The 17,319-nt window shown below is 46.1% G+C and overlaps 1 protein-coding gene across 3 annotated transcripts in view; it reads right to left on the bottom strand.

Moving 5' to 3' along the window:
• The window catches only part of MRTFA (myocardin related transcription factor A), a 102,542-nt gene extending 97,801 nt beyond the window's left edge, over window positions 1–4,741 (bottom strand). For all 3 annotated transcript variants that reach the window (XM_075500073.1, XM_075500064.1, XM_075500088.1), the window contains exon 1: window positions 4,601–4,741. The gene's annotated coding sequence lies outside the window, so the exon portion shown is untranslated. The remainder of the gene's footprint in view (window positions 1–4,600) is intronic.
• Between the last annotated feature and the right edge of the window lie 12,578 nt (window positions 4,742–17,319).

The following is a 17,319-nucleotide window of genomic DNA, read 5'->3' as shown; positions in this document are numbered from 1 at the left end:
ATATTACAGGAAGCATTAATTTGAGGTTGAAGCAATCTATGATGTAGACTCCTGTCACAAAACAAAATTAATTTCACAAAAGTAGACAAATCATTTCAGTCTCCTGTTCCCCTAACGTGAAGGTATTCTGAAGATGATGTGTACACAGCGCATTTATTTGCCTCACTGGAAGATGGCAAAATAGGGAATTTTCTGCATTGCTTTATGCTAGAGGCTCCTGCATTGTGGTACATACACACTTCAACATGCACCCATGGCAAGCAGAGATGACAGCAGCAGCAGCTCCTGACCATGTCCAGGAGAAAATTTTTATTTCAGTGAATTAGGAACTTCCACAGAGGCAGCCCCCAATGATCAGCTGTAACAAGTAACATCCTGGCACATGCAGCAGCAGCTATCACGCTTCTTCTGTTCTGCTCCGCAAAAACCCTGCTTTTCTGGATCAGCAGGGCCAAAACAAGCTGAAATAGGCAGCACAAGTTAATTAAGAAGGATAAGTAGAAGTAGTCGACATGCTAGTTTGTGGTAGGAGAGCAAAAGCAGATGGATAGCATGAGGTTAAGGTGCAAAAGAAAATCCCCAATTAAAAGCTCAGCCTTTAGCTTTCAAGATTTAAAAAGTCTTGTGACTGTGTGTTAAATTTCACCTTCTTACAGAGATGTTATCAATATGGCTGCATGCCTAAATCCAAAATATTTCTTCACACAAGAATAATGATGCTGCACACACACAAAAAAAGGGGGAGGGAAGGGGAAAGGAAGGCTGCACAAACTAAATCCATTACTTCAATTTCTGAAATACAAACCAATCTAATTTAAACAATTACAGTACCTTGCTCAGTGGCACACTCTGAAATTTATCTGTGTGGAAAATAAGTGTCTCATATCAGAAACAGAAAAGGATCAAAGAAAGTGAGCTACTGTTACTGGCATTGTTTCTTAACCTCTGAAAACATAGTATCAGACTGATGGCAGATTCCTGTGTGAGCTGCATGCACCATTTGCCCTCCACAAGGACAACCTGCATTTAAAAATCTCAAAGCACTGACTGACCACTATGGCATACCTAAGCCTGGTAATGTAAACTGTCCTCACCCCAATGCCATTCATTTCCCTTGAAGAAGCCACTTAACAGTGTTTGCACTCCATAAAGCACTCAAAGGAGGGAAGGTAAAATATACACATTAACCACACACATTATGTCCCTGAAAGACTGAACAGAGTATTTGACAAAGGAATGAGTTTCTGAGTTCACACAAACTCATCCATTTCATCTATTTGACGCACACGCATAAAAGAAGAATCATAGGAACAGTTTTAAACTATGCTTCCAAAATTGTTCCCTCTAGCTGTAGCTCTTACTAATCCACTTCTGTACTCCCTCCCCTCCACTCAAGCTATGCATTCCTTTGGCCCTCTCCCACCTTTTATTTCGGGGGGCTGAGGGGGAGAGGAATAGAACATGCACAGATTAAAAATCGGGTCTCTAACCTGGCTCAGCGTGCAGCCCCACCAACATACCATTGCTACTGATGTGACAGCACATGGTGGGGGGGGGGGGGAAAGGCAGATGGGAATATGAGCTGTTTAAGACAGCCCCACCACTAAAAGAAACGTCTGTAACCACATCCTCTGTTTTCAGTCTCAGTTCAGCAATATGTCCAGCAGGAAATAATTAGATTTGGCTTTCCCAGAGTAGGTGTTTGACGGTTTCAGACCGCTGAACAGTTGCTTTTTCTGCTTCCTCTTCAACAGTTTCTCAGGAAAAGACATTGACCCTCAGGACACAGTTGATGAAAAAAAAAAATCTTTAAAGGAAGAGCATTGTGTAACTATAACAAGATTTACTAATTGTTACCTCTTTTTATACAGAGGAAATAAACTGTACTCTTCAAAAGGGATCTTAATCATAATACTGAGTTACCAGTAAGTAAACAGACATTGAGACGGTCCAATTATATCATCTACAACATAGGAAGGACAGCTGAATATAGAGACTAAAGACACAAGACTCGTGGAATTGCTATAAATTGTGGCTTTGAGGTAAAAAGCATACATGGAGACACCTCACACGTTCCAAGTGAGTATAACAACTAATCTTGTGATAATGTTTTGACACATCCTAAGAATTTATCTGCTTTCTGCTCTAACACCCAAACCCTTTTTGCTCTGATCCTCCTCTGTATCTAGTACAGCTGCCCTTTCCCCCCACCAAATATCACACAGTAATGTAATCATGGCTCAACAGTGAAGGAAATCCAGTAGGGCTTTTTATTATTATTATTAAATTAATGGGTATTTTCATTGCTTGAATGTAGATTTCACCTGGAGGTTCAAGGATGAAAGGGTCTGTGAAAAATGCTCCTGCTTTACCATGCCAGAGTTATAAGAAACAGTCACAACCAAGTACTCCTCCCCAAACCCAAGAGTTTCCTATTATTTCATATTCAAGGGGAGGAAAGTTTAAAGACTGCTTTTGGAAAACCCCCATATTCAAGAGAATATCTCAAATATGTCATACAGCCCTATGTCAAAACGTCTTCTGTACTCCCTCTCTTTGCATTTTATTTCATGATCTGCTTGTTGCCTGAAGATTTGGGGGTCTTCTCCCACATGATGTTAGAGTAGATGGCTTTAATTAAATAGAAATTAAGGCCGCTTCTGCAACTGTTGGAACCAGCAAACACAGCACTACTTACATTTTGCACAGAACTGTATGATGCCCAAGAAGATATAACTAGCAGTATTTCACTCTTTTCTTGAAATCACATTTGGTATGTAAATTATAAGTGAGGAAGGACTGAAAAGGGCTCAGTAAGCTAATACCTGGTAATTAAGAAGGGCAAATTCTCCTACTTGTGAAAAGCTTATGGCATTTGCTTTCAGCCCTGAGTCTCTTTCTCCTTTCAGCAGAAAGCATTAATCTCAAGAACAGAAAAGGAGTTCACAGTCAGCTTCAGATCATACACTTATTTTAAAATCTATTATTAGATTCTATTTAATCACAACTATTAGATCACTCATTTAATCACTGCAGCAAATGGGAACAAATGGGTGTCCCTCTCATTTCATATTCAGAAATGATTGAAGTATTTTTGGCAATACTTATGAAGACCTAAAGGCACTTCTACACTATGGATTTTAACAGTGTCTTTACAAAAGCCTACTGATGGGTGTCATGCAGGCAGCAAGATATACTTTGAAATCAGTGCTGAAAGTTTGTTTGTGTATTTACCTGAAAGTAAAACCAACACACAATTAGAAAACACACTTTCAATAAATCAGCTATGCCATGGCTAACTAGCCCTGATGTCAAATGCAAATCTAAACTAAAGACAGAATTGCACACTGAATTGTCTCAGTGCCCATGCTGGCAATGTTGGGATAGACACATTCAGTCCAGAATAGCTACATTTTATATTTTCCAAATATTCAGAGTTGTGTCTTCAAATCCTACTAAGAAATAAAAAGCACATTTTGGTTTCCACGATCCAGCAAAGAAGCTACAGACTTAAACAGAAATATTTTTAATGCCTTCAAAATGTGTTTTCTATTGATGGTAGACTAAGATGCAGTTTCATAGCAGAGGCCCTGATATTGTCTGGACAAACATGATACAAGAAAGGAAGTGCTATAAGCAGCAGCAAATGTGAAACCCCTTATTCAGCCCACTCAAGGTTCATCTTGTAAAAGAGAACCACACAGAACCATGTTAGCACAGTTTGCATGATGCAGTATAAAGGTACACAAATGCAGATCATAAAGGCCTCAGGAGGGCATTTCCACTTACGCACAAGGCAAATGGTCAGAGTTTTCATCTTTGGTCAGGGGATATGTGAAATTACAGTCCTCTTTGATACAAGATTTTACAGTCACAGAGAGGGAGATCTAGTCCCCACTGGACGGATGTCCGGGACACACGGACACCTTAGCATGGACAAGCATCTTTTCAGTGGGGAAAATTAACCCCGCTTAATACAACCTGGTGTGTGCATGGAGCGGTGGGGACAGCAGGAGACTGCTGCTGCACAAACCCTTATGAACTGCTGTCACCACTACCAGGCCTGTAAAATCGGTAAGAGAGCACCGAAAAAACGCACTGCCAACCTACTAACCGCGAGGCGCTCGGGACAAGAGAGGGGAAACGGTGCGCCGAGCCCCTCAGAGGGAGAAGGCGGGGAGAGGCCGGGGGGGGGGGGGGGGGGCAAAAGCGAGCCGGGGGCCGAGGGGAAAGAGGCGCGGGGGCTTCGGAGGGGGCGAAGCCGGCCCACGGCTGGAGGGAGCGGCCGTGCCCCGGCGAGGGGAGGCCCCTCCGGGCGGGCCGGGGCCCCGCGGAGCGGAGCTGTCCAGCCGCGCCGGGCACCCGCCGCGCCCCCGCGACCGCCGGCCGGGGGCACGGGGGACGGGCGGCATCGGGCGGCACGCGCTGCCCCCTCCCCGCCGCACCAACGGCCGCCGCTGAGGAGAGGTCCGGGCGGCGGCGCGAGACCGGCGCCGGGGCGGGTCCCCGCGGCGGGCCCGCGCCCACCCCCCCGCTTTCTTCACCCCTGGCGGCAGCGGTCGCCTCGCAGCTCCCGGCCGAGCTGGAGCTCCGTACTCACCTGGTCACGGCTCCATCTCGCTCCGACCCCGCCCTTCCCTGGCGGAGCCGCTGCCGCCGCCGCCCGCCGAGAGCTCGCTTCCCCCGAGCGTGCAGCCCGGCCTCACCACCGCCGACCGGCGCCTCGCAACCGCGGAAGCGCCCGCCCCGCACCTCCCTGCCTCGGCGACACGCGCAGGGCTCCGCCAATCAGAGCGGAGAGGCGCGGGTGAGCGCCACCGGGGGTCGCCAATGGGCCGCGAGCACCTGGGGAAGCTAACGGGCCGGAGGCAGGGCGAGGGGGCGGGGGCGGGGCGGGCACCGCCTGCCTGACGGGGCGAGCAGCCAATCGAAAGGCAGGGATGAGGTCATCGGTGGAGGGGCGGGGGCGGGGCGTCCCCTGGGAAGGCGGTGGCGGGGAGGGGCGGTCTTCGCCCTTAAAGGGACAGCGACGCCCTTGTCGCCTTGGGTCTGGGTCTGTCGCGGGGCTGGCCGATGTTTGTCTTTTGTTGGGTTTACGGGTTTGTTGGTGTTTTCTAAGGGGATATTTTCCAAAAGGTGCTGTGGGAACGGCGCGGCGAAGGCCTAGCTGGTACCAGCGGGTGAGCGGGGCCCCCTAGGCCCGGAGATGGCACCACGGGGCCAGGCGAGGCCCACCAGGGCGGCCCTGAGGCGAGGGCAGCGCGGTGCAAGCCTGGCTGCCCCCTTCACCCTGCCTCCCCCAGCCCCGGGATGTGCCTTCCCAATGCCATCCACCCCTAATCCTTGGGGTGGGCCTGGGTGGGTGCCCAGCCATGGGGGAGCGGGAGGCCCCTGCCAGAGGTGGTGGGGAGAGGTCAGGCGCCATGTTGCCATCGCTGTCTGACCTGTGACTGAATTGGAGGTTTCAGCTGATTTGGAGGTTTCAGCTGCCCCTCCAGTGGCTGAAACCTCCAAATGTCTGGCAGGGGGTGTGCTTCTCTTAAGAGAAGTGTGCTGTTTCTTTATTTACTATGAAGCTTGGAAAAGAAATTGCAAATGGGTGAAATGTCCATAATCAAAACTTCAGTTAACTGGGGTGGGATTGTTGGGAAAATAAAGGAATGATGCCGTACCTAAAGAGCAGAACAGAGGATCATAGTTAGACTATTACAATATTGTTATAAATAGTTGGTGAATGTCCACCTGCAACATTGCTCTCACCCCTGCTTATTGTATCTTAAAAGGATGTTAAGGACATGAATCATGACAGAAGCTGTAGCAATGCTCAATGAAGGATTGTCTCACACTGCAAAGCTAAAAAAATTAGGATTGCCTTTCAAAACAAAAAAGGGGACATAAGGAAGGTATAAAATAATAAATGGTATAAAGAAGGCAAGATTGGCCTTTCCTTAACCTCTCATGTAGTCAAAGAACTAGAGGACATGATATAACTGCAAAGCAATGTATGTGAAGTAGTTAGGAAAAAATGTTTGTGCCATGCACAATTAACCTATTAAATTAATGATAAGAAGCTTGATGATACAAGAATGTTAAGAAGAACCAAACAGTTGGCCAGTTACTACCAGTCAGCCACTGTCTTGCCCTAGTTTCTAATCCTGACATTTACAGCTCTCTGCTTTTCATTCCCAGGGATCCCGTTCAGCTTTGGCTATGCACATAAATCTTGATGTAACGTAATTCTTCTCCATGCTCTTTGACAGGGTTAGCCCTCCAGAGGTAGTGTAGTGAAAGAGTGAAGTCAAAACCATGGCACGTTCCCATGGATTATGGTAATTCTGGGAGTTTTAGGTTTAATGACAAGTCAGGACTATTTACCTTCCTTTTCTCCCATGTTTTCTAAGAATAGCTCTTTAGGGATCTGAGAGAAGTGCACCAAGTGGATGAGAAAGCATGGATGTCTTTCTGGTTTACATTGCTGGTTTTAGCAAGAATGATGCATGGCTTGTTCTTGAAATCATTTGCTTAGGAGACTTGTTAGTAGATCTGTTTACAGTGGGGGGGAGAGATGATGTGTCCAAGGGCATACCACAAACTGATGGCAAAGCTCACAGCTATGCCCATGTTTTCAATTCACAAGCCAGAGTCCTATTCACCAGGCTACATCTTCCTTCAAACAGATGAACATTTAAGAGATGGAAGCCTTTCCCTTCATTTCTGTGCTTAGGTTTCATTGGTTTGCTAATGTCTCTACTGATTTACATACTCAACATGTTACTGATTGTTTTCAGTATCTACTGCTACCTTTTTCTAAAGTTCCAAAGGTATTTACAGACCTTGATAGGGAAAAACAGAAAGCAAGAAATCTGCTTGCCCATAAAAGCTCTCTGTCTTCACCAGGAATAATGAAAAATGAAGAACACATATTACATGCAAGCTATATTTTTTGTTTTAGTTTTGAAGGCCTCTTTCTTATTTTCAGTAGCTTTCAGTTTCCTTAAGACTTACAATGAATGAACTAAATTCACATTTTATTAACAGATGCATAAGAACAGTCTGCAGTATTGGTAAAGGCAGCAGATCAAGTATATTAAATGACTTCCATTTGATTTTATGTTAGATGAAGGTTTACACTAACAAAGAAAACACCAGTGAGGTATAACAGAATACAGCAGAATTCAATCTAGTTACAGTGGGACTAATTCTAAGTGCAATTCTGAACTCGATTGCATAATTACAAAATCAAGTTACTTCTGGGTGCCTACCATGAGCAGCTAAGCTTGGAATCTCACACAGAAATATTTGATTTTCCCAACCTGATGTCTTAGTCATCACTGACTTAGCATTACATTCAGTTTTGCATTTGGATTTCCTTTCTCTTTAAAGAAAAGCAGGAGGAAGGGGGGGGGGGGAAACACTAAAAGAGAACAAAGCTAAAAGGTGTCCCTAAGAGTGTCTCTAAAGATAAAGTTCTTAAAATGGCTCAATGCTAAGCTTAACCTTCAAGGCTGGATGGCCTTCAGCCATCTAAAGATGACTCTGCTTAAAACCATAAGCTATTAAAGAAACCTTAATGGCCCAACAACTCAGAACATGCCTAATAATGTTTATTGTCTTGGCGTTAGGCTGATGGACAAATCATCTCCTGATGGAGAAAGAACCTGGTTGGCACAGCTAACTATTCCAGCCTAATTTTTTTGAAAGTAATGAATTCTGCTAACTTGGCTTCTGACTAGTTACACGCACCTTAGCAGCTCAGCAAGATCCAAGTTTTCCAGTGGTTTGCATGGGCCACACCAGCAGATGCTCACATGTGTGTCTACGCACAAGAAAGAGCGTGCAGGGGCTTTCCAGGGCCCTGGGGAAACTGCTCCCAGAGGCACTTGGCCAAGCAGGGGTGATTGCCAGTTCTGGGCTCAGAAGGGGCCTGTACACCGGCTGCCGTGGCCAGGCTCCTGCAAGACACTGACCTGGGCTGCAAGGGAAACCACCTCTGTGGCACCTCTCCCCCAGCAGCTCTGCTGAGCACTTGCACGTAGATGGTTTCTGCTGGGCTATAAATGCCTGCATCGAGGCTGTATGAGCTCTTCCACCAGACCAAGCGCTGTCAGTCACTTAATCAGCTTGGCTTCTGTGTATGGCCCCAAGCCAGAGCCTACGTTTACCTCTCAGGCTGCAGGGCAAAGGTTGACGAGGAGGGTGTACCTGACAGGGATGGGCAGGGAAAGGAATAGGCGGGTGCAGAAGCGGGTACCGGAGTTCAGGCATGTGTATTTGAATACACAGGAGGAGTAATGGGCTGTAGACGCTGAAGATTGGGCTCCTAATGGAGCGCGGTGTGAAGACGCCCTTCTGCGCACGGTCCAGCTCTGAGCAGGCAGCTGCTCCAACCACCCAGGGTGGTACCACAGCCATGCTATGTTAGGAGCCCCTGTGGGAGCTTTAAAGGCAGTGGTTGAGTTTAGGGTTGTGTTGTAAAACTAGGAGGAGATAGTATGTTCTCAGCCTTGTTTAGTCAAGTCCTGACAAGCAAGAATAAGAGACGACCGGAGGACGTGCCTGACATTATTCCCTGCCTTCAGAGGGGCCAGTTGCTTGCACTTTTTTGATTGAATCATGTTCTTTACATGGTTTCATTCTTATTTTCCATGTCCTGTATGTCAGCAGCTGGTTGCTGTCCTATAATCCCCACAGTACAAGTGCCTCTTGAGAAAGGAGCTGGGAGAGGACATAAACATCTTTCAGAGGTAGTTTAATGGCTGCGTTCGAAGCATGAGAGACAACCAGTTTTCCTATCTTACTAAGGATTTTCTGTTTTGAAGTGGGTCAACAGTTTCAGTTTGGTAAACAACAACATATTTCTATTAATGTAAGCTTTGCTGGGCGAGCAATCTACTTTCCTATCTGTCCTTTTCAAGAAAAGAGGATTTTGCACACTCAGCTGCCCAAAGAAAGAGTAACATATAGGAGGAGGAGAGCAAAAGCAACTGAAATCTTTTAAAAAGTATGTCCTTCTGGCAAACACCAAGCACAAGAATTTCTGATAAAGAAATTGTTTGGGGAAGTGGTAAGTGCATGTAAAAGTGCGTGGACTAGTATCAGAGTTCAGGCTTGATAATTACAGTGTCTTCTGTCAAAGAATACATAAATTATTAACTTAAGGGCGTGGCTTCCAAGTTGCAATCCACATGGGTAGAAAAGTGTTTACCATAGTAAACAACGCAGTTTACAAACTCATCGGTTCAAAAGTGCAGTGATAAAGATACGTTGTGGTTTATGAGAAAAGTTGAAGGTTGGCCATAATCTTTTGGTCTGAAAGGACTGGAACACCAGCTCGTTTCTGGGGTTATTGTAGTATTTTACTGCTTCCCATAGATGGAGCCAAACTCACATCGTCCAGCTGCATGTGACTCACCAACGATGACTGCAGTTTCCCCAAAATCACAGAGGAGCAGAGTTTGTCATGCGTCCCCAAGCCCCATTTCTTGCCCATTCCCCTAGGCTGACTCCCTAATACTGTTTCACTGTCTCCCAGGTCTGTTCCCACAGTGCAGCGGCAACAGGCAATGACACACGAAAGCGCTAAACCAACGCTGACCTTCCCATAGAGCTTGAGGGGAAATGTTTTCCAGATGTTACAAATATTACCTTTCTATACTACATGTTATATCACAGCTTTGGCTATTGGTCTATTCTTCTGCATATTGAATGGATAAGGCATTAGAAAGGGTCTTAGGAGACATATTTTGGAGGCTTCTTCCTTCCACTGCCACACTGTGATCTTGAGCAAAATTCTGATCTACCAGGTCTTCTGAGTCTGGACTTCTGCTGCAAAAAGTTTGGGATCTACGAATGCAATGCAGTGACTTGTAATCAAAAGTAGGAGCTTTGGAGAACAGAGAGGAGGACTCTACAGTCTCTGCCACCTCTGAAGTGATAGCTAAATTACAGCAAATTGATCAAAAAACTGTGTAAGGAAGACAGACACAACTATCAGCCAAACAAGGATAAGAGCATTGCAGGGTAAGGAGCGAGCTTTTCCAGCCTTCGGGAGTAAGAAATCATAGCTACCCTGCTGACAGCAACTCGAAGTTCTTTTCTCATTTCAAGAGCCAAGGAAGGCATCTCAACATCTGTGTTCAGCACAGTGCAAAGCCGCTCATGTCCCAGTAAGGGGCAAGAGTAAATATTTCCACACTGATTTTACTTACCTGGCAACAGGTTTCATTACGTTGGACTTGAAAGTGTTGTGGAAAGATCTGAGGCAACTTACTGTATAGACAGAGTGCCCTTTTGCTAGGATTTTATTTTTAAGCAAGACAGCAAAGCTGATAATTTTCTCAAAAGGCCTTTATATTTAGCAGGCCAGTCTTGTTATCCTGCTACTTAGTGTTCAGACTGAATCACAAAAGACGAATTGAAACACAGAGACTATGTGTCAGTAATATCCCAGTGATACAAATGTGTGATTACCTAGAGCAGAGGTCTGTGTCCGTTTTTATCTCCCTGTGGTTTTATGGTTTTGATGGTTGCACTTGCAGCGGTCACTATAGTTTATCCCTTTTGCAGAGGCATGTGGTGTGCAGCAAGAGCTTGTGACAATCAAACAGTTGAGGAAGCTGAGAAGGGTTTTCTGGTGCCAGACCAGTCTTTTGGAGGGAGCCTCCTCTTCCAGCGCCTTGCTGTGAAGAAAGAAAAGGTGCTGGAGCCCACTCTGGTTTAGCACACCTTCATCAGGACTGTATTATTTCCCAGCTGCCGTTCTAACTCCAAAGTCTGCTCTTGAAAGAGTTACATTCTCCAACTTTCTTTCATTACTAGAGAAGGTGCAGCTGGAGGATTTGGAAAGAGGAGATTTGATCCCCACACAACCCCGGGGCTCCCCAGAGAGGTGAGCAATCAGCATGGGGAGAGGAAGTGTGTGACACTCACATCTTTACTTTGTTTAGATGTTTCCCGTGGAGCAAGTGAGTACAAGAGGATCTTTGGATTTCTCTTTGCAAAGCCTGGGTCTGATTTCAGCTGTGATGTCATCCCAAAAGAGCTGACTCATCCAGCAGGGCTGCAGCTCCAAGGAACACATGCAGAGGCTGGGAAAGTTCAGAGCTATTTTCAGAGCTCGGGGGAGTTGCACCGTGGGGTCCCACTCTCTGGAAGAGGTGCTAGACAGAGAGCGTGCTGTCCAAGAGTGTCCGAGAGGCTCAGTAAAAACTGGACGCTGCCATGACCCCTCAGGCTTCAAAGCAAACAGACCACAAAGGCAGAAATTAGTAGAGGAAGATGATCGCCATCCACTGGGAAAGTGTTTCTTTCCCAGTGTGTTTTGATCTTGCCAATCACCTTCACATAGCTTAGCTGCATTAAATAGTCCCTGGAGCAGGAATTTGGCAGTGCCCAGACGAAGATGGTCCACAGGGAAATCGTGCAGCACAACAGCAGAGCACACTGATATTCACCAACCTGACTGCAGGCTCCTCTTCTGCCTCAGTTTACCTTTATCTGTTTACCTCAAACCAACTACCATGCCTGCTACTTCCAAAACTCTCCCTAGTCTGGGTAGGGCTTGTTAGCATAACATTCAGCCTTCCAGCCTTAATAACAAGATTTACAGTTATGATAATAAACATTTTCAAATGTGATATAAAATATATATTAAAAGCAGTGGAGGGGAAAGCTCTGGAGGGAAATCAGAGTATTCTGATTTATGTCTGAGAAAAGAGGGATCAAATGAAAGGAAAAAAGAACGAGTGCTTAATGCTGTCTGGGGAACACAGCAGCAGCCTCTCTCAGACAGGCCTGATGTTCCTACAAAATAACCAATCCAGGAATGAGCGTCCCAGAAAAAAAAAGAGACACGAACAAAGGAAGTAGGAATGAAATTCAAGTGGAGCTGCTTTCCACTTTCCCCTGCCCCTGCTGCAGCACAACATTGAAACTGAGCAGACAAATTTGCTCCCAAAGAAAGATATCCTTGTGCGGCAGAGTTGCCCGGCAGACGCTAAAGACTCTTCCAGCTGCTGGCAACATAGCAAGAGTGATGGGCTCCTGGCCAGGGCTCTCCTGATGGAGCCCACGTAAATCAGAGAAGCGCGTGTGGGCGGTTTGTTAGCACTGGGGACTGCTCAGCGTCTTGGATGCCAACACTCCGCAACTCCTTCTGCTCGCAGGGAGCCATTCGTCAGAGTCAGAGTTAAATGTCTGGTTAAAGGGCCTGATGATAAAGCGCTCTCTGCAGAGCTGATTTCTCCAGAAATGTGCGTGGTGCCAGTATGTAATGTCAGGAGTCAGCTTTGCCTGAAATATCTGGGGGATCTCATTTCAAAAAAATGGATACTGGAGAAAGGGGGTAGGTTGGGAATTGAAGGACAGATACGATTAAAGGGAGGGAGAGATTGCTGTGCTGGAGCCCGCTGTGATTATTTAGTTTACAGGGAGACATTCAGAAAAGGGAGCATAATAGAAAAGCAGAAAATACTGAAGACTATAAAGGTCCTCTGTTGGGTGCTGCTTGCTCTTATACTGAATGACGACTCAGTGAACCTGAAAGGTGATGCATTTTAAAATGGGTAACAGGAGATGAGTTTATTACAGAATAATGTTACCTGTGTAGAGGAAATGTATTTACTACAGAATAATGCTATTTGTGAGAGTTTCACAGACCATCATTGAGAACAAGAGTCAGCTTAAGTCTTAAATAGGATTAGAGGGGGGAAAAGCGGATAATTAGAGGTTGCTACTTTTATTCTCTCTTTCACGTTTGAGGGATAAAATCCCACTAGCTTCAGGGCACAGAGCAACCTCAGAAAGCCCATGACTAGAAATAACTTCTTGTGTGGGCAAATTATCCTATTCTTCTCTTGAACTTTTCTGGGAGTAATCTTCTGCTGGTTTCTGTCATAGATAGGATAGTAGCCTGCAGGGGTATTTATTTTGGTGTGTTTGTTTGTTACAGCTGGGGTGTGTTAGTAAAGGTACGAGCTGGAATTTCAAAGACTGCTTCCAGGCCACTTTCATTGGCAGAAAAACAGTTGACAGATGTAGGTAGAGGTATACTGACTGACACTTTTTTCCCACCATTCGATTCTATCCCAATCATAAGAAAAAAAAATATTAAATCTATATTTTGTGACTATGCTTCTTTTTTCACAGCAACCCAGTCTTCAGAGCATCTCTTAGGTTAATCTTGTCCAGCCTTGTATCTTGGACATCATCTATCTCCTGGACGTTGTCTGCATCTCTATTGCCATTTCTGCTGTAGTGAAGAAATCCAACCTTCTCTGGTGCCACCATGTTCCAGACGTCTTCAATCTTTCCATAGCGGTTCATCTTTGGGATCGGTCAGCGTATGGGCAGTGGGGCCTGGCACGTTGGGAGACCCCATGTTCGCTCCCCCTGCTATGGAAGTCTGCAGTTCCCCAGTGCCCCTGTTCTCACTGCTGTGTCCACAGACTGATATTTAGCCACTGTTCACCAATCTTCTCCCTAAGGTGTTGGAAATCCCCTCTTGCTGACTTGATCATTTGCCTCCTGTGGGCACATCCTCATCAGCATTACCCTGGTTTGGCTCCATCCAGGTTTATCCTGGCCCGGATGGTGCCAGAGGTTCTGGCATTCACTGTCCCTACTCCGCCTGTGTCCTGTAGTGACCTTCACTCCTCACGTGGTGCTGCCTGCATGCAGATACTCCGAAAGATTAAGTCTCTTCTGCCCCAGCTATCCAGCAAAGTGCCCAGCTGACAGTGAAGTGAGCCGCACAAATTGCGATTGCTGTATCTGGTCTTCTCTATCTGCTGGGCACGGTATCGCTTGCTGCCGTAGATACATACACCCTCCGATCCTCATCTGCTCTTGCACCTGAAACGTGCCTGTCATCCTGGGCTGTGCACAGAGCTGGCTCATCCCCCCGTGTACGTGGTGGGTCACGAGAGCTGTCACTGGATCTCTCTGTCAGGTCAGTGGCCCAGGACTGGCAGGGACTGACCGCACTCTTGCCAGGAGGCAGATAGCAAGCCAAAGATTAAAAGTATTCAATCTAAAGGGGAGACCGAGTATTGTGTACAGGTGCCTCAAGTCCAGAAAGGCTTCAAAAGAGTGTTTAATTTTCCCTGGTGAATCCATGCTTTAAAATGTTTAAACAAATCAGATGTATAATTTGGTCAAATGACAACTCTAGAAGAGAATGTGATGATAATTCATGAAACTTTGGAGGATATAAATGTCAAGGAGGGGAGGAGTGGTTACGGTGGTACTAGTGTGACAGCTAGGACAACTCAAGTAAATTTGAGAAAAGGAAAATCTTGGCTCAGTACAAGGAACAAAAATATAAACTAAATAAAGCAACCTAAAATACGTAACTGTACAAAGCCTAAGAAACCAAACAAAACCTTTCCTCCAAGTAGTTATTTTGAAAGAGGAAAAGTATGAGATACTACATGGAGTTCTCTGGGAGCTTCACTCTTGTTACAAGTTTTTATATGGGAGCCACTCAAAAAATTATGGTGATGGTGGCTGCCTAAAATAGAAAGAGGCAACAATAATCTCTGCTTGATTTGAATAATCCCCGAAAGGGAGAGGCTGAAACCCCTCAGAAGCAGTAAATTAAAATTGAACAGAAACCTGGCACGTACAGTAAATGACGCATATAGTGAATGGCACAATTTTCTGTTGGGCATTGCACACAGAGGACAGACACATCATGATTTTCCGTGTCTAAAATAAAAAGCCTATAAAAAGTACTTCTTCCAGTTATGGAGACAAATAAATTTGAGAAGAGTGATTTGTCTTCTTATTACAGAAGTTATGCACTTTTTTATCTTTTTTGTTTGTTTGTTTCCTCCTTTCCCTGGTGAGCTTTAAGTGCAGAGAAAAAAAAGTGTCTGATCTGGGTAAGAGTCTGGTGCAGATGAGGGGTCTGAAACTGAGAAAATATCGCTACTTTTCACATCGGCAGTGTTCTCTCTTCACTGGAGTGTCCCTGGGGTTTAGAGGATGTGATAAAGTATGTTCAGTCCAAGTGGAGGAAATGTTAAAACTTCAGACAACAACAGAAATAGTCTTTAAATTTATGCACTGTGTTAGAAAATTGTAGCAGTAGCTAAACCAAATGTTTAAAGACATGAAAATTTGAAGTCAGGTTAATGGCTAAAAACAGAGATCAAAGTTGAGCTTCCCAGGTGGACTTTTTCTGTTTTCCGATGAGGGTTTTTAAAATGAAGGCTAGAATTATCTGTATACTGATGGCTGCGCTTTGGTGGATGAGTGGTCCCTGGATCAGCAGGACAGATGCTGCGAAGGACAGCGTCCTCTTCAGCTTCATGAAGCATTGACTCCTGCGCGAGCGGGGAGGCAAAGAGCTGCTGCGCCATGTTCGCAGTACATTAACCACTGGTATTTTCAGTACATACCAAACCCCAGATCAAATAACTCCGCTGTTAGATCATGCTAAAGTGCTCTGCTGCTTATTTCTCTCTGTCACATACAAGTTACCAGGGTGCAGAGGCACCAGCGAAAGTGGTACATGGAAGTTTTAAACTATATAAACTTCGGGTCTTAAAACAAACAAATGTGCAATCAATGAGCACTCGTTGCTCCGTGTTTATGCTTTGATGAAGAAGGCCTGGGGTTCCTGCTGGAAACCGGAATGACGATTTTAAAAGGGCACGGCGCAGTGCCGGGCAGCAAGTCACCGCACTCTCCCCCTCTGCCTGGCTCCGGCAGGGCCAGGCCGTGCAGAGCCATCGCTTTGCTCCTTCCCGCTCCCCCGGTTTCGGCACCGAAGGCAGCTGGCTCAGCTCTCACCTCTCTGCAGGGTTTTGGGGCCGGGGCAGGACAGTGGTTGCAGGCAGGGACGAGGCAGGCGATAGGAACGCACCACCATCGCGGCACTCTCCGTTCCCTTCTGTTTGTGTTTTTGAGCTTTCGGGCATTTTGCTTCAAGGGCAGCGCTCTCAGGATGTTTTTGTTCACATATATTTGCAGATGTAACTGTCTGCCAAGCGATGCGCCTTTTTTTAATCTGGGAAAATCCTCGGCATGTTTTACAAGATGGACGTATGAGGCCCAGGAGCTACCAGCACACACTAGCATCTGCAGTCTTTCTTCAGACAAAGCCCGCAGGCCCAGCGCTCACCATCCCATCCGAGATAGCAGAAATCGGTGCTCAAACCGGCGCCTGGGCGTTGTTTGCAGGGGAGGCTCCCCAGCTGGCCCCGGGCCAGAGCCCGCAGCCCCGTCCCAGCCCTCAGTGGCAGGCGAGACGTGCCGTGCCGGCGGTGCTCTGCTATTTCTCTGCTTGGCACAGCAGCCCTGGGGTGACAGCGCTGCTGATACGCTGGAGAAGGCTCTGGACTGCTTCAGCCGATGCAGGGTGGGGAGATGAACTGCAGTGCCCCGTCAATTGGCGAAGCACACGGAGACGGGTTTAAATCCTCTCTCTTGTTTTGCCACCGAGTCCTGCATCGTCCTCTCCCTCCCAAGCCCCATCCTTCCCTCTTTTCGGGTCCTGTTTATTATCCTCTGTTCCCCAAATTTCTACCACTGATTTTTTTGCCACACCTCCTGATTTTTGTTTTAAGCCCTTTATCCCCTCTACTAGCACACACCCAGCTCCTACACTTGAACACAAATACTGGGAGCCCTGAACATGCCAGGGACAGTCTCTCTCAACGTTATTATTATTATTAACATAACACCATGTAATAATTACAATCATATATAAAACAGGTAAAATAATGCCAGTAACATAACAGGATCCTACAGCTGGGAGGAACAACTGCTGGGAAAGCTCTGCTCCATCCAAGGTTGGCACATGCTTTGGGGACATCGCCTGCCCGTGCTGAGGGAGATATAGGAACCAAGACGGTGGTGCTCTGTGTTTTTATTTAAAAGCTTATAATCTCAACAGGCGTGGAGCAGAGGGTAGTAGACAGACTAGCCTCACATCTGAAGTCCCTGCTTCAGGGTGGGGCTGTGTTAGAAAACCTTAATGAAAGAGGATGCAATTTTCTTTTTACACTAACAAAGCTTGTTTCCCTTAGTCAGGTTTGAAGAAATGGCTGAGTTGTTTTAGCTGAAATTTTCCTGAGACAACACAGGCCACAGATAGACACCCAACATAGAAACTTTCTGCCCATACCACTGGTCAATGTCATCAGCAACTTTAAACAAGACTTGATAAAAGGAAGGGTCAAGTAACCTCAGCTGTTAGCATTCCTCCCTGTGCCTCTCACAATGAGATCTAGCCTTGTTCATCTTGCCTGGTCAGCAGTTTTATAGCTAGGTGAGACACTGGAGGAGCCACATGTCCCTTCAGAAAACTGTAAT

The sequence above is a fragment of the Mycteria americana genome, chromosome 1 (genome assembly GCF_035582795.1).
Source record: "Mycteria americana isolate JAX WOST 10 ecotype Jacksonville Zoo and Gardens chromosome 1, USCA_MyAme_1.0, whole genome shotgun sequence".
Classification (NCBI taxonomy): domain Eukaryota; kingdom Metazoa; phylum Chordata; class Aves; order Ciconiiformes; family Ciconiidae; genus Mycteria; species Mycteria americana.
This window is presented reverse-complemented; position numbering and strand designations above follow the sequence as displayed.